Genomic DNA, 17223 nt, shown 5'->3' on the forward strand with positions numbered 1-17223 from the left:
AAGGAATGACAAACTCAAAGTCAGTCTAACTGCCAGAGTCCTGGGGATTAGTGGTAATTTACAGTGAAATGGGGCAAGGAGGAAATACCCTTTCCAAAGAATGCCAGTAATAAACAACTCGCATTCCTTTGTATATAGAGATTCTATTTATAGGCCAAACTACTGACTAGATGTGCTGCCATGTAATACTAACAACCAGGGCAGCCAAGCTCAGGAGATGACAATTTCTTTTTTATTTTTATTTTTGTGTGTCTGAGAGTATTGCCTGCATGTGTGTAAGTGCACCCATGTTTGCAATGCCTAGGGAGGTCAGAAGAAGGTGTCAAATTCCCCTGGAACAGTAGTTACAGATGGTTGTTAGCTGCCATGTGGGTGCTAGGAATTGAACCTGCGTCCTCTGTAAGAGCAGTCTTAACCGCTGAACCATCTCTCCAGCCCGAGAGATGGCAATTTCTAAGTCTTGTCTCAAAAACATAAAACTTAAGAATTCTCCTTGACATGTTATTCTGCTATGTCTATTTATTCTAAGACACTGTTCTGTTCAGAACAATATGAATTTTGCCCCCATTCTACATATTACTAGCCATGTCAAGAAATTTGAATTCTACGCCCTTATTGTATGGGAAAAACTTTAGTTTTCCGGGTATAATTTATGAATTTCATCTAAACTAATGTAGTTCCTTCATTTACGATAAAGTTAATAGGAATTTGTGTGCATGCGTGTGTGTGTGTGTGTGTGTGTGTGTGTGTGTGTGGAGGCTGGAGAGAGAGGTCAATCCATAACTGCACAAGGCATGAAAACCTGAGTTTCATCCCCAGCATTCATGTAAAAAAGGTGGTGCAGGCTGGTACAAGACTATAATCCTTAGTGATGAGGACCAAGCTAAAGGAGGATGCCTGGGTCTCACTGGTCAGTCAGTCCAGTCAAATGTGCTTTTCCAAGTCCAGTGAGAAACTTTCTTAAAACATAAGGTGAAGCCAAGCATGGTATATATGTGTTGCATACATGTGGAGACTAGAAATTGAAGTCAGGAATCTCTCTCACTTATATATATATATATTTTTTTGAGAGAAGGTCTCTCACTGAACCTGGAACTCAATGGTCCAGCTAGAACGGCTAGCAGCAAACGTCAGAGACCCTCTATCTTCTCTGCCTCCCCAGCTCTAGGACCACACATGCATGCTGCTATGCACTACTTTTTAAGTGGGTGTTGGGGATCTGCCCTCATGTCTTTGTGCTTGCACAGCAACCACTTTACTGACTGAGCTAACCCTGGTCTCCTGGGGGGGGTATTTTAAGAGTTTTTATACAGGGAGGCAGAGAAGGAGAGGCGGAGAAGGGAGGGAAGAGAGGGGAGGGCAGAGAAGGGGAGGGGAGGAGAGGGGAGGGAAGGGAGGGAGACTGAAACTCTGAGACCATATGCCCTTGCCTTTACAGTTCAAGCATTTTCTAGGAAAAATTCTTGCCTTCCTGAGTGTGTGTGTGTCAAACGCATTTCTCGTCCACTAACTGGGATAGCCTTCAAGGTTGTCTCAGTTTGGCTGTTCTTCAATGCACATCAAATTCACTGTCTAAAATTAGTATTTCCCCCAAACTGGTATGTCTCTGCCTTGTTTCTACTAAACATTTTAGAAAATAATTTGGCAAATTTTACTTTTCCTCCACTTAACACGTCATATTCAATGTTACAGCTTCCCCCCCAAGATATCTTTCTTTCCATTTTCACTGCCAGTAACCATGTGGAGATTTCTTTGACCGCATTCCTGGATAGTGACTTCAATCTTCCTAGGCTCTCAACTTGACCAAACTCAACAGGTATAGCACCTTGTGCCCGATGTTCACTTACTGTCCTCTATAACTAGGCCCCACGTCACTAGATCTTAACTTGTTATTCTGAAATCCCTCCCCTACTTTGCCCTCCACCATTCAATTTTTAATATCTACATCACATTCTTATGTGTCCCTGTTGATTTTTCTAGGTTTTACATTTCACACCACAGTTTAATCTCTTCAGATCATTTCAAACTCATCACTTTTATCTCTAAAGAGGAGATTCAAAAGAGAAAGGATAGTATTATATTGGTTCTTATAACCTACACACCCAGGGGAGGAATAGAAATTTATAACCAGGTTTTCATGAAGATCACAAAAAGGGTGTCAGAACCAAGGTGTTTTGCTCTGGTACTTTGATCTTGGCTCAGACAACTGACTGTATCAACAGCTGTTCTGTGAGTTGGCTACTGAAATACAACTCACCAATTTTGTCAAACTGACCGAACAGTTAGCTCCAACGAGAAAGCTTCTATAAAATTCTACTTACACTACTGTATATGTATCCTACCCAAATAGATAATTATTTAAAAGGCTGACCAGAAAATTTTAGCAAGAAAAACTGATTGCTATTTTGCACTATGGGGCTACTGGAAATAATGGCCCCAAACCAGAATTTTCTAGGCACCAGGCAAACCATCCACAACCAAATCTCTGATAACTACTGTCTCTAATCTTTCATCTGACAGCAAAGGTGGCCAGGTGATAGGAATGGAGTTAATTTTCTTACCTGCCTGATAAGAATTCTTATTCTCTTAACGCCAGAGGAAGTTTATTAAAGCAGTATTTCTATCATTTTAAAATCTCTCTAAACTATGCATAAATACTGAATGCATACTGTTCACACCCTAAATAGTGTGGGATACTAGAAACCATAGGCAGGAGTTTATGCTTGAACCTGATATTCCAGGTTACAACTAGTTTTAGTGTGCCTTTGGTATCTGCAATCAGATTATGAATTTTAACAGCATCCTACGCTGTAATAAACATCAAAATCAAATAGGATCCAGCAGGCAAACAGACTTTTGGCCCATGCAGTTATTTCCTAATGAATGTACATTAAGATGTTAATATTTCTTCAACGATGATTTGCCTCACCATTTTTAGACTATGAAAATCAAGATAATGGTGAAACTAGCTATTATAAAGTTGTTGTAAGTTCACTTGACTCATCACCATTCAGAAGGCTAATTCTCAAGGCCTTAGCCCTGAAAACCAAGAAACAGAATTATAGTAATGATTATGAAAAGACAAAGTTTCCAGCAAACATCTGAGGCTTTTAAAATATTCTCAATGGTCAAGTCACTGTCAGATAAACACTTGTTCTTCTGAACCTCATTAGATTTCCAGACCCAAGGAGGGTCTGCTGCAAACTATCTTCCATAGGGTCACCAGAAATATCATATAGATCCTACCCAAATAGGTAATATTAGGAAACACAATTCCATGCTCAAATTCCTCAGAGGTGAGTACCCCTTGAGAGATAAATGTAAATCCTTCCAAGTAGTTGTTTGGCCCTTGCCTAACCATTAGATTTATTTTTAAAGAGAATTATTTTTCCTTCCCTCCAAGTTCTAACTGGTTTCATAATGAACTATGTGTAAGTTTCTGGAAAGCAGTGGACTTACTTTTGCATTTTTTTTCACATGCTGCTGTTCCCTGTCTGGAATGTCCATCTTCTACTTAAACTCACTCAGTAAAATACTATAGTCATCCCCCAAGTCTCAATTCTATGCCGTCTTCTCTGGAGAGGCTTCCACACTCACCCAGGCCAGCTGCAGAGATCCCTCTCCAGCGGTATGTTGTAAAACCAGCTCTCAGAAGGGCAAAAATGCCTCAACTCGGTCTTCTTGTGCTAGGATGTTGATTTTGAAAAATCCAGTTTGTTTTCAATATTTCTTACTTTGGAGAACAACATTAACACATTATAAATCCCTCTTGCTCACGTGCCATTAAACATTAGCTCAACACAGAAACTTGCACCCAGCTGCTGCCCAGGGCCCTCTGCTCTCAGCACATGCATCTGCCTCATCTGCATACTTCCCACCTACCTTAGTTCACCTGTGTTATGAGCCATACCCACTCACATCTGGCCTTAACTCTCCTTCAGACTCCTGACACCCTTCCACTACTTCACCATCACAGTCTGCAGCTTTCTCCCGGCCTGCTTCCACAGGCAAACTTCAGGTCTTTTTCAAGGTAAAGCACCATATTCATTGTAATACCTGTTTTTTTTTTGTTGGTTTTTTTTTTGTTTTCCTTTTTAACATGCAAAATAATGTTATAATTTTTTATTAGGTTATACTTAAAAAAAAAACATGTTACTGGGGCTGGAGAGATGACTCAGCAGTTAAATCATACTACTCATAACACACATTCTATGAATTATTCATTTATTAAGCTTTCCACTTAATATTTTCAGGCTACAGTTGAGTAAGGGGAACTGAACCATGGAAAGAAAACCCATGTATAAGGGAGAACCCATACAATCAAATGGAAATATTTGAACTGAAAAATAGAATAATTGAAATGAGTCACTGGGTAGGCCTAAAAAGCAAAGCAAAGATGACAAGGGAAAGTTAGTAAACTTGAAGGCAACCAAAAATCTAAATGATTTTTAAAACAAGGGGGAAAAGAACAAACAGCACGTCAAGGAACTTTTGGACAATAAAAGAGCTAACATTTGTGTCTTTCCCATTCTGAAAAGAGATTCACATGATGGAGAAAAGTATTTGAGCAAATCATGGCTGAAAATGTGACAAACTAAGTGAAACATACAAGTATATCAGAGTCAAGAAAATCTGAGAAGTCAAATAAAATAACCCCCGCAAAACCTATGTCCAGACATATCATAGTCAATCTGGTGAGAACTAAGAGAAAAAAATTTTTGAAAAGAGCCAAGAAAAAAAGGTCATAATAGATAAAATTAAAATGGAATCTTAAAAACTCATGAAATGCTGGGCATGGTGGCACATGCCTTTAATCCAGTACTTGGGAGGCAGAGGCAGGTGGATCTCTGTGAGTGCCAGGCTACAGGGAGACTGTGTCTCAAAAAGATAAAACTAACAAATAAACAACCCCCCAAAACCTTGTGAAATAAGTCCTCAAAAAGGGGGGGGGGACAATTAGAATGGGAACAAAAAGAAAACAAACAAAACAGAACTAAATTTAAGTACATAGGTAACTGTAGTAAATGCAAATGCCCAAAAAACATCAAGATTGTCAGAAAAATTTTTAAAAGAACAACTCAATTATATACCACTAACAAGAGATTCATTTTAAATATAAACAGGTTAGAAGTAAAAGGATAGGAAAAGATTAACCATGGAAATAATAACCAAAAGAAATCTGGACTATTATATTATTATTAAAAGAAATTTCAAAGCAAAGAAACTGACCAGGTCTAAGGACCACAACATAACAATAAAGGGGTCAACTATCAAGATAAAATCCTCTATTTATATGCACCTGAAACAAAGCTAACTGATCTGCAAGGAGATCCAGGCAAATCTACAATTACAGCTGGGGACACCTGTCCTAAGCAAGCTATGTAACAAAACTACAACTCACAAAAGTGAAGAAAGTCAACAAGAGAGAATTTAATTTACTACCACTATCAACCAACTGGATTGAACAGACATTTATACAAGACTCCATCCAGTAAAACCAGAGTCTTCTCTCTTTTTAAGTGCACAGAGAATACTGACAGTTTATATAGTATTTTAGGTCATAAAGCAAATCTTAACAAATTTAAAGAAACTGAATTAACACAGAATATGTTTTCTGACCATAATGATTTAAAACTAAAAATCAATAGCAGAAAAGCTTCTAAAAACTTGGAAATCAAAGTACTTATAAATAATCTACAGGTCAAGGAGGAAGTGCTAAAGAACAGTTAATCTATGGCCAGAGGAACATTTACAATGTTAAATGCTTATACGGACAAAATGAACATTCTCAAATCAATAACTTAGTGTCTAAGAAGCTAAACAAGAGCAATATCAGCCCAAATAAAAAAGGAGGCATTTCTACAGTGAGCATTCATAACAGTGAAAGACTGCATGCCTTCTCCCTGTGACTGCAAACAAATCAATGTTATTTTATTTTTTAACAATTCTATGCAACATCAAGAAAGCAAAACAGGAAAAATGCCCTCTGGTTAAGAAAAAGGAGACAAACCTGCCCATATTTACAGATATATTTGTCAATACAGAAACCCCCAAATCCACACACAAGAAAATTAAGAGGTGAATGCTAAAAACTACAAGACTATAAAAGAACTCCAAGATGTAAACAAATGAAATACATCACATTCAAGGACCAGAGGACTCAGCCTAGTAAAGACATCAATTTTCCAATTTGATCTGTTGATTTAAGATGATTCTAATCAATCACCATCTCCTGATATTTTTTAAGGTACAAATGGATTCTCAAAAGCAAAGACACTAGAATAGTCAAACAATTTTGAAGAATAAAACTGAATTATAGCACCCGATTTTAAAATGTACTAAAAAGTTACAATAATTAAAACAGTATGATACTGGAGAAGGAAGAGATACTATAAAATACTTGAGAAACACGCACAAATATAGCCAATAGATTTCTGATATAGGTGGGAAGACAATTTGCCAGAGATAGGATAGTTTTTCTAAAACAGAATACTGTAGCAATTAAGGCATTCATATGCAAAAATGTGTACTAAACCTAAATTTCATACTTCACCCAAAAAATTAACACAAAACAGATTACGTATCTAATGCAAAGTTACAAGCCTTTTGGGACATAAAGTTTAAAGTCATTGTGGCATGTATTTAGGCAAAGAATTTTTAGACATAACACAAAAGGCCCAGCTACAAAAGCAAAAACAGTTATAAATTAGACTTTATCAAACTAAAAACTGCTAGGCCAAACTACAGGCTGGATAAAATTATTAGCAAATGGTATGTTCAGTGTATGAATTCTCAAAACTCAACAGTAAGAAAACACAAAGCCCAATTTAAAATGAGCAAAAGATTTGAACAAGCATTCTTTAACCAAGAGAACAGATGGGCGACAACTGACTACATGAAAAGATGTTTAGTATTATTAGCCACTAGGGAAATCCAAATTAAAGCCAAAATATTTATAATAAAAAGTAACATACAGCAAAATTGTTGTGCTGATTATAAATTCCAATGCTTACATACCAAATGCTGGAAAACAGCTACATTGCCAGAAGGATGCAACATGAGACAGCCATTTTTGACAAATTTAGTAATTTCTGGTAACGTTAAACATATACGAGCTGGAGAGATGGCTCAGTGGTTAAGAGCACTGGCTGCTCTTGCAGAAGACCTGGGTTTGAATCCCAGTACCCACATTGCAGCTAAAACCCATCTGTAACTCCAGTTCCAGGGGACTCAATGCCTGTTTCTGGCCTCCGTGAACACTATACAATATGGATGCACTTACATACATGCAGGCATGACACTCATACATATTAAATAAAGTTTTTTAAAAATTAAAATAAAAACATACATATATAAACTCAGCAACCCCAAACCTTGTTTTTAACTTGGAGAAATAAAACTGTGTTGACACAAAAATTGTACATAAGTATCAGTTCTATTCATAACCAGCTGAAACTGGAAATAACCCAAATGTTTTTCAACATATGAAGAGATAAAATGTAGTACAGCCACATAATAGAATACTGTTAAGCAATAAATCACAACTATCCTTTGGTATATCCAACAACCTACATGAATTTCAAAGACATTCTGCTGAGTGAAAGCAGTCAGTCTCAAAAAGTAACACACAGGGTAGAGCTTTCATTTATAAGACATCAGTAGTTACCAAGGGATACAGCAGGATAGCCAGGGACAGGGGATGTGGCACAAAAAAGAAAGTACCAGATAGTTTGGAGGGGAGGAGTTAATAGAATAGTTGTACACCCTGATTGTGGTGGTGATTAGGTGATTTATATGAGTTAAAACTTACATAACTATCTATTAAATAATTTTACTGCTAATTTTAAAAAGTAAAAAAACATTTTAAAGTACACAGCATTTTCTTAGAACTTTCTAATTGTTTGCAACTTTAAGTTCAAAAGTGAATGTTTTGCATATGTGCACATCAGTAAAATGGGAGAATGATATAATATCTGAGAGGAGATAAATTTTATAGCTATCCACAAAGATCGACAGGGTTTTAAATACTATACTCAGAATCAATATCTCTGCTATCATTTGGGTCTACGCTATCCCCTTAAGTCCATGTTCGAAACTCTGGGTTCACTCTACAGTACTGTATAAACCAGGCAGAGTAGCACATACCCATAAGCCCAGCTAAAGCTGGGAGCTGGAGACAAGAAGATCACAAGTTCAAAGTTATCCTTGATACTTAGTGAGTTTGAGGCCAGCCTGGGCTATAAGACTCTACCACAATATATATGTGAGAGCACTTAAATTTTAAATCTTCTGAGAATATCAGCCTTAAGGAACAAATATGACCTTTTCTATTCATGTTTTTATGTTGAAATGTAGATACGGTATGGGAATTAGAAAACTGACAACAAATATTCACCTGCTAATAAACAATTATTGAATGCATAAAATATTTCAAACCTAAAGGTCATAAAAGATAGAGATCAAAATGGTATCAAAACTAAGCCAAGGACATAGAGACCTGTGAGGTAAGCAAATATCATTCTGAAAATAAGTACTGTATAATTATTGACTAATATCTGAACAGACATCAAACCATTCTCTCATGAATCTCCTATATGTGTCTCCTCCCACTGAAAAGAAATTCATGTGAAGTAGAGAAACTATGATATGCTGGAGCCCAGAGACTGTCTCAGTTTTTCACAGAAACACTCCTGGAGAAGTCCAAATTGCAGTATGGGGCCTACTTAAGACATGACACCTGACAGAGAGAGGACATTTGTTCATTCACTGCTGATGTGCATTTGTCTAAACAGGAAAGTGGGGGCAGGAAGGGCTCTTCTAGAACAGACTCACTCAGGGCCTTTATACCTTGGATTATCAAATCACTGCTTAGCTTCAATACCAACCTCTCACAACTGTGTGCAAGAGAAGACTCAAGGGTGCTCTTCCTACAGAGTACAAATTCTTCTATCAAGGACACCCCTGCCTGGGCCCAGCTTCACTGACATCTCAGAGCTCCAGGCACTCCGCAGGGTGCATCAGCTGTCTGGCTTAGTTTCTGTGTCTTAAGCCCATCTGAAAACCAGGGAATTGAACCAAATCTCTTAAATCACTATCTACAAATAAAATGAATTACAAATATCAACTATAAAACACAAACCTTACAACTCTGTCATCAGAAAAAGCGATTCATTTTACTATTTAAATTTGATTTTGTCGACAAGAAAGATCACAGTGTTTTAGAAATGCCAAATTGGAAAAAAGCAAACACTACTGATTGTTTAACAAAGTTTTGGCTGGGCATGGTAGTCCAAGTCTTTAATAGCAGCACTTGGAAGGCAGAGGCAGGTGGATCTCTGTTGAGATCAAAACCAGCCTGGTCTACAGGGAGACCCTGTTTCAAATAAAAACCAAAAGAACCAAACTAAACCAACACAAAGTTTGGGGTTTTTAAAAAAAATGTATTTATGTGTATAGGTATTTTGCCTGCAGAAGCCAGAAGGCGTTGAATCCCCTGGAATGGAGTTACAGATAGTTGTGTGCAGCCATGTGGGTGCTGGGAACTGAACCCAGGTTCAGGTTTTTTTGAGACAGTGTCTTCTTGTAGCCCTGGCTGACCTGGAACTCCCTGTACAGACCAGGCTGGCCTCAAAGTCACAGAGAGACAAGTGCCTCTTCCTTCCAAGCACTGATATTAAAGGTGGTGCTACAATACCCAGCTAAAACAAAGATTTTTGACATAAATGATAATATAGTTAATTCCCAGAGTAAAAAAAAGCATCATAGTTTTTTTTTACTGCATGCAAGACAATATTCAATTAACAATGCCACAAGATAATAGAGTCAGTGGCAAAACCTGCAATAAAAGATCAACCAAGTGCTGCTTTGTCTCAGGCCTCAAATCTCTATGTAGAAGAGAACAATCTTAAAAAAAAAAACAATTTCATATATGTACACAATGTATCTTGATCCTATCCATTTCTCATCTCCCTCTTTCCACTCTTCCTGCACACCCTCCACACATCCCCTTTCCACCTTCAGAAAATAATTTTAAGGATTAATGAATGATAGCCAAATGTAATAATGTAATACACTATGCTCATCACTTTATATGGATTACCTTATTTAGTTTTCACAAGTCTTATGAGATAATGTCCCTAGTGATACAGGTCTATAATCCCAGCAGCTAAGACAGGAGGATCACAAACTCAAGGCCTACTAAGTTACAAAGTGAGTTCAAGGCCAGCCTAGGCAACTCAGCAAGATCCCATCTCAAAAAAGCAAAAGAAGGGCCGGAAGAGCTCCACATCTTGAAGAGCTCCATGACAGCGCCTTTACCTGGGTGTGTGAAGGCATAGGTTCAACCTCCAGTACTGCAACAAACAAATCTGTGAGGCTGCTGATTATTAACACTATTTTGATGAGAAAATTGAGGCTCAAGATATGAAACTTGTCCACAACTGCAGAGCCCTTCACAAAGCCCAACAATACATAAAGAAAAACAAACCACTGCCTCAAACTTTCAGACAATAGCAGCAAGCTGTGATCACTGGCAGATACTTTTTAATAAAGGTGTAGACCATTATATGAGCCTTGATATTTTAAAATCTTAATACATATATAAAAATAGGCTGTTTTCTAGATTAATCTTCTCTAAGTTTACTTAGCACAAAAAATCAATTTCTCTCAGTCAAATGACTTTCTGGATCTGCAACTACCAAGGAAAACACATCCTAGAAGATTTACATTAAAGCCATTCTCGAATGAATGGATGAATGAATGGGGCCACCCTAGCCTACGTCTTTATTCATTAACTACATGCTTTAACTCATAATAAATATTAACTTTCTCTACATTTTTAACATGTTCTATACAAGGCAATTTAGGAATCTGAGTCACTCAAGTGACTTCCAGAAATACCAGGAATAGAGAAAGCAGGTACCATCCATCCATTTAAAAATCCAGAGAGTATAACTTCCATTCTTCCTCTAACACAAAAGATAGACACATCTGCAAGCAGGTGTGCATTAGCAAGTTCTGGGGTAGAAAAAACAAGATTAAATCTCTTCACATGCATAAGAAAGTTCTTGACAGAAACTCCTAATTTTACTCTATAAAATGTGGAAAATTACACCTTAGTTTAACAAGTTCAGTATATGTATTATACTCAAATAAGAATACATATCTCACTAAATCTATAAAGCTTACTAAAATTCAAGCTAAAGTATTTGTAAATAGGAGAGAAAAAAATAGCAAAATGTAACAACTAAAATTCATTTAAAATCTTTCCAATCATTAATTTTGTCAGAATTTTAAAAATGAAAGTATGTTGTTCTCTGGATGATTATGAACATAGATAAGTTTATAGCAAAAAAAAGGTGAAAAATATTCAATAGTATGAGATACTTTAAAATGCATCACAATCTTAATGTTTCTTTAAAGGAATTCAAAAGTAGCATTATACTTTTCTACTCGCTGTATTGTAAACACTTTTTATGCTCATATATGCTCTAAAGCTAATTTTTATCTCTTATGAAGTCTTTTTATGATTATCAGTACACTAAAAATTTTTAAGCAACATGATTTTAATGGTTTGTGGTGTTTGGATATAAGCTAGAATAACAATCATTTATAAGGTTTCTAAAGTTTCGAATATAAATTCCATTGTAATGAATAATATAAATACACAATTTTGACTTTATTTCCTTAGACTAAATTCCTGAAAATAGAATTTGGGGCAAAGAATATGAACATTTTAAGGATTTTGAATACTGCCAAATTGCCGTTTAGAAAGCTGTACCTATAACACTATACCAACACTTGATTTTTTTTTTTTTTTCCAGACAGGGTCTCACTATATAGCTCAGACAGCCCTCACACTTTTGGCAATTCTCCTGTCTCAGCCTCCCTATTTAACTTTTTTTTAATATGAAAAACCTATTAGAACATGCAATTAGTGATGACCCTTTTAGACTTTTCCTGATACCTAACTTCTTAAGCTTAAAAGAAAAGATTTCAGGAAGTACAGATCTTGTAATGAATAAATATTTACATGTAGTTGAGCAATTTTTTTCCTGTGTTACTTTTGTTTAATGAATTCCAAATTTTTTAACTAAAATTATCCTTCTATGTATACATTTGCAATGGATGTCTGCAAAGATGTTCAGATAACTGTCACAAACTCTCTAGGATTTAGAATACTGACTTATTCTTTTCTCCTTAAAAATTATCTTCTATATTTCTACTACTTGAAAATTAAATAATAAGGTGGCATGGCATTTTTAAAAAAATGATGCCACAGCCTAAAAAAGAAAAGAAAGCATGAGATACTAGGCTCAGGCCTGTCACCCCAGCTCTTAGGGAGGTTAATGCAAAAGAACAGCAAGTTCAAGGTCAGCCAGGACAACTTAGTAAGATTGCCACAAAATAAAAATATTTGTTTTAAAAAGATCAGGGGATGCAGGTTGGCGGTAAAGGGCTTGCACAGCATGTACAGGGTCCTGGATATAATCTCTAGTAGCAGGAGAGGAAAAAAAAAGAAGTAAAAGGAAAATTAGGAAAGCTGAGGCAGGAAGACTTCAAGCTCAAGGCCAGTCTGAGCTACAATAACAAATATTTAACAAAAGAAAAATTTAAATGAACTACATTTTCATTGCCAATTAGAACTGGCGTAAATGGTACTCAGCTAGACCTCCTACTATAACCAAATATAAATTTAGGCAGTGCAGCTAGCCTCTAATTTATTAATGGTTCAATTTGGGATTTTTTGACTCTAAAATGGTGTTAAAATGGCTTTACATTCAGTAGACTCTATCTATACTTGGAATTTTGATCTGAGGTTGGCAATATGCAGTATGATACTCTTTAGATGCTGGACAGCAGCAGAAGCCAGTTTCCAGTGAGTCAAGTGGTCAGTTGTGAGCAGCCAGTACTTCTCAGCAGAACATGTGTTGCCCAGTTGTGATGATAGGTAGGTTAAGTATTAAAGACATTTTTCACTTAATGGTATTTTACAATGAGTTTATATTGGAACATAACTGTATTGTAAACCAAGAAAAAACTCTACATATGAAAGACGGTATTTTCAGATTTTGAACAAAAGGCAGTAGACTGTGATTTTATGAGAAGAAATAAAGACTCCTCAATGTCCAGGTTTTAAGCTTATGCAACAGAGAGGAGAAACAAACAAAACAAAACAAAACAAAACAAAACACACAAAAGGGGACGTCTCAGAGAGTTGCTGAAACTTGAAATCTGAAGCTACTGATGTGTCAGGCATTTGAGGATCTGTGAAGAAGGCTGCTAAGGAGAGCAAGTTTCCGAAGTCCATGGGTGACATCTTCCAACTTTCCCTGAGTAAAGATACCCAAAACCAAGACTCCATGAAACCATAAGACGAATAGTATCTAGGTGATGAACAACTACAAAGTGAGATGATCACCTACCTGAGTTGGAAATGGTCTGGGAGTTGTGAAACTTCCCAGCAGCTACAGTGAAGTGGCCTCACAACACTTCCTGCACTCCACAGAGAAAGAACCCAGTAAAGGTGCCCCTCTGTATTAGAGCTGACCCTGTCTTAGAATGAATAACTTGCCCAAACCAAAAGATTTTTTTTTAATGTATCTTTTAAAACATCCAGGAGAGACAAAGTGAATGACACTAAGAATTACCATTAACTTCTTGCTCATCAGAATCAATCTAGACTAGACGGGAGTGAAATGATGGTTTTTAAAGTGTTGAAAGGGGGAAAAAAAAGGTTAGTTTACAACTCTATATCCAGAAACATCTGTCACAAGCGAAGGGAAAAGACTGACTTCTAATCATGAAGTCTAGAATTCTCATGCTAGAGCCAAGCAGAAACTAGGTAAGACAAATAGTTCTGAAGGTTAGATAACAGGCAACGTGGAAACATGCTCCTTAAAAGAAGTAAACCAGGTGAGCTCTGTGACTTCCCCGTTTACTGTCTGGACTCTCAATACAGGGGAGGGAACCAAAGAGTCAGCAGTCTCCTGAATTCAGGGGCGAGAACTCAAGTTTGTGGAGCCAGAGGCAAAATCGTAAGGCAGAATATAAAAGTACACTCAAAGAGCTGAGAAACAGGAATCTGAAAGTAAAAAATGAGCAGAATTTCTTGAAAGAAATACTCCCACAGAAAATACATAGTTGAGCTAGCTGTTTTAAAAAGCATATATACTTCACTTGTAACAGAGGATCAGAAAACACTAACCTAAAAGAAAATAACAAAATAGAAATACTAATAAATTGAAAGACATCATCATCAACAGGCAAGCCAGAGGGACTGGAGAGATGGCTCAGCAGTTACACTGGCTGCTCTTGCAGAGGACCTGGGTTCAATTCCCAGCACCCACGTGACAACAAACAACTGTTTGTAACTCCAGTTCCAGGGGATCTGACACCTTGGGCACTGCATGACAGGGGTGTACTTACATGCATGCAGACAATACACTCATACATATAAAATAAAATAATAAATAAAATATTAATTTAAAAAAACAGGCAAGCCAGAGACAGGGAGAAAAATCTACTAAAATTTAGTAAATGGGCAATTGGCTTTGAACAGGTCTTTCACAAAAGAAAATATGCAAATGATCCATAAGCACATGACCAAAGTACTCAATCATCAATAATGACTAGGAAAATGAAAATTCTAACCATAATGGGAGACCCCAACATGAAGGCTAGAACTGCCAACCTGGGGAGGAGGCGAAGCAAACAGAACTATCAGACTTCAGTGCATGCATGTCAGTTTTATGTCCCTGTAACATACACCTGAGGAAAACAACTTGGAGGCTTTGTTTAGGGCTGTAGTTTCAGAGGTTCTACCCCAGCACGGTCAGGAGCATGTGATGAAGCAGAGCAGCTAACGTCATCAAAGCCACCAAGCACAGGGAGAAAAATGCCTGCACTAGCTAGTACGCCCGCCCCACCCCACACTTTATTGTTAAACATCCAGAGCCTATGGGTAATGCTGCTTACATTTATGGTGAGTCCACTCTTGGCCAGTCTTGTCTGGAGGTGTGCTTTACCAATGTCTTGGGCATTTCTTAATCCAATCAAGTTGACAGAAATATTAACCACCACAGAGTATAAAATTGCAAATTTGCGAATGCATAGGACTCGGGTTTGATTCCCAGCACCCACATGGTCGCTAACAACGCTCCATTAACTCCAGTTCTAGGTGATCTGATGCCCTCTTCTGACCTCCGCCAGCACAGCATGGGTGCACTTACACATGCAGGGAATACATTCATACACATAAAACAAAAATAATAAAGTATATAAAATGGCAAATCATCTCAGAAATTGTTTTATAACCCAGAAATTCCACTTCTAAATAGTTACTGAAAAGAGAACTCGTGAAACAAGAAGACTTACACAAGAATGTTCATAGCATCTTTACCCATAACAGCTGAAAGCTGGAAACGACCCTTTTCATAATAAATCCACACAATGTAACACTCACTTGCAGCTAAAAAGAAGAAGAAAAAAAAACTGTTACCACACCTAACATAGAAGAACCTCAAAAACATTATGTTGCTCAAAAGCTAGACACAGAATACAGTATTCATGACTCCTTTCACATAAAATCCTACAACAGAAAACAATCTCTCCATGTGTGGTGTGCATGTGTATGCACCTGTGTGTGTTTTCACCTGTTCATGCACATGTGAAGGCCAGAGATCAACATCAGGTGTTTCCTCTATTGCTCTGCACCTTATTTTTTTGAAACGGGGTCTGTGCTGGATAGCTTGTGTCAACTTGACACACCTGGGTTGAGGGAGCCTCAATTGGGGAATTGACTCCATTGGACTGGCCTGTGGCCATGTCTGTGAGGCATTTTCTTAATTGTTGAGTGATGTGGGAGGGCCCAGCCCACTGTGGGTGGTGCTACCCCTGGGCAGGTGGGCCTGTGTTGGATAAGAGAGCAATCTGAGCAGGGGCCAGGGGAGCAAGCCAGTAAGCAGCATTCCTTCATGGCCTGTGTTCCAGCTCCTGCCTCCAAGTTCCTGCCCTGAGTTCCTACCTTGGGCTCCCTGATGAACTGCGATCAGGGAGATATAAGCTGAATAAACCCTTTCCTCCCCAAGTTGGTAGTAGTCAGAGTGTTTTGTCACAGCAACGAAGAAACAAAGCAGGACATAAATTGGTACCAGGAGTGGGGTACTGCTGTGACAGACTTGACCTTGGTATTTTTGGGAGGACTGTGGAAGTGTTTGGAACTTTGGGCTGGAAAAGCCATTGTGTGCTCAGAGTTTGTTGCTGTGGAGCTTGGAACAGTTAGGCTGAAAGAGTTGTGGATGATGGAGGCCTGGCTTGTGAAGCTTCAAAGGGAAGTGGAGACTATCAGAGCTATTTGTGTTAAGAATCTGTGGGTTCTGGTCAGCTGGGGCTGAAGAATCGCTGTGATTAAGAAGAGACCAGAACCTGAAGCAAAACCTTTGCTTTACTGGGACAATTGATGGTTAGCTGTGGCTGAAAAATCAGCTGTTAAGTAACAAGAGACCAGCATCACTGAGGTGAAGTCTTCTGGGAGTTATTTCCTCAGGGCCAGCATATAGAGGGGACCCCAGCCTCTATCGCAAGCTGGAAGCAGGACTTGGTAATGTGTAAGAGTCTCCTGCATGGTTTTGGTGTTGAAAGGATGAAGGGGTTACAGAGAGCAGCTGAGGCTTGGCATACAGAGGCCAGGAAAGGCCATAGGTGAAGTGCAGCTTCAGTTTCGGTTAAGACCCCAGGATTGAAGGAGTCATGGAGAGAATCTGAGGCTTTGCACTTGGAGAGGCAAGAAGAAGCCATTGGTGAAGGTGTAACCTCAGTTTCAGTAGAGATCCCAGCTTTTTGAAGATAACAGGACCGTGGGACCACCACCAAGGACCGCAGTAGGTATGGAATGGAGCTGGCCTGGGTCTGCGAGACCAGCTGTTTGTGCAGTGGACGGCACAGTCAGAGAAGTGGAGCTGCCAGAACCCTTTGGAGGCCAGAAGATCGTGAATGAATCCCAGATGTCCAGCCTTGAGCTACTTTGCTGGACTTTAGTTTTGCTTAGGTATGCCCGATTCTTCCCTTTGAAATAAGACAGTACTTGTTTTGGATTTTACAGAAGCCCATCCACAGTTGAGACTTTTAAAAGAGACTATGGACTTTTAAATGTTTGGATTTTTAAGGACTGTAGGTTTTTAAGGTTGTACTGTCTTATGTTGTGATATTAATGTTAACATAATA

General features: G+C 38.1%; 1 protein-coding gene across 13 annotated transcripts in view; it reads right to left on the minus strand.

Annotated features, from left to right (window-relative positions):
* Positions 1-17223, minus strand: part of Socs5 (suppressor of cytokine signaling 5) — a 49258-nt gene that overhangs the window by 18741 nt on the left and 13294 nt on the right. For 6 of the 13 annotated variants that reach the window (XM_029558663.1, XM_029558664.1, XM_017795597.2 and 3 more), the window contains one exon: positions 15376-15469. The exons of 4 other annotated variants lie outside the window; for them this stretch is intronic. The gene's annotated coding sequence lies outside the window, so the exon portion shown is untranslated. Of the gene's footprint in view, positions 1-3597; positions 3700-13312; positions 13332-15375; positions 15470-17223 lie in introns of those variants that run through there. 3 more of the 13 variants (XM_017795596.2, XR_003847785.1, XM_029558661.1) reach the window with 3 other exon arrangements.

Source organism: Nannospalax galili, unplaced genomic scaffold (assembly GCF_000622305.1).
Source record: "Nannospalax galili isolate Female #2095 unplaced genomic scaffold, S.galili_v1.0 scaffold286, whole genome shotgun sequence".
Taxonomy (NCBI): domain Eukaryota; kingdom Metazoa; phylum Chordata; class Mammalia; order Rodentia; family Spalacidae; genus Nannospalax; species Nannospalax galili.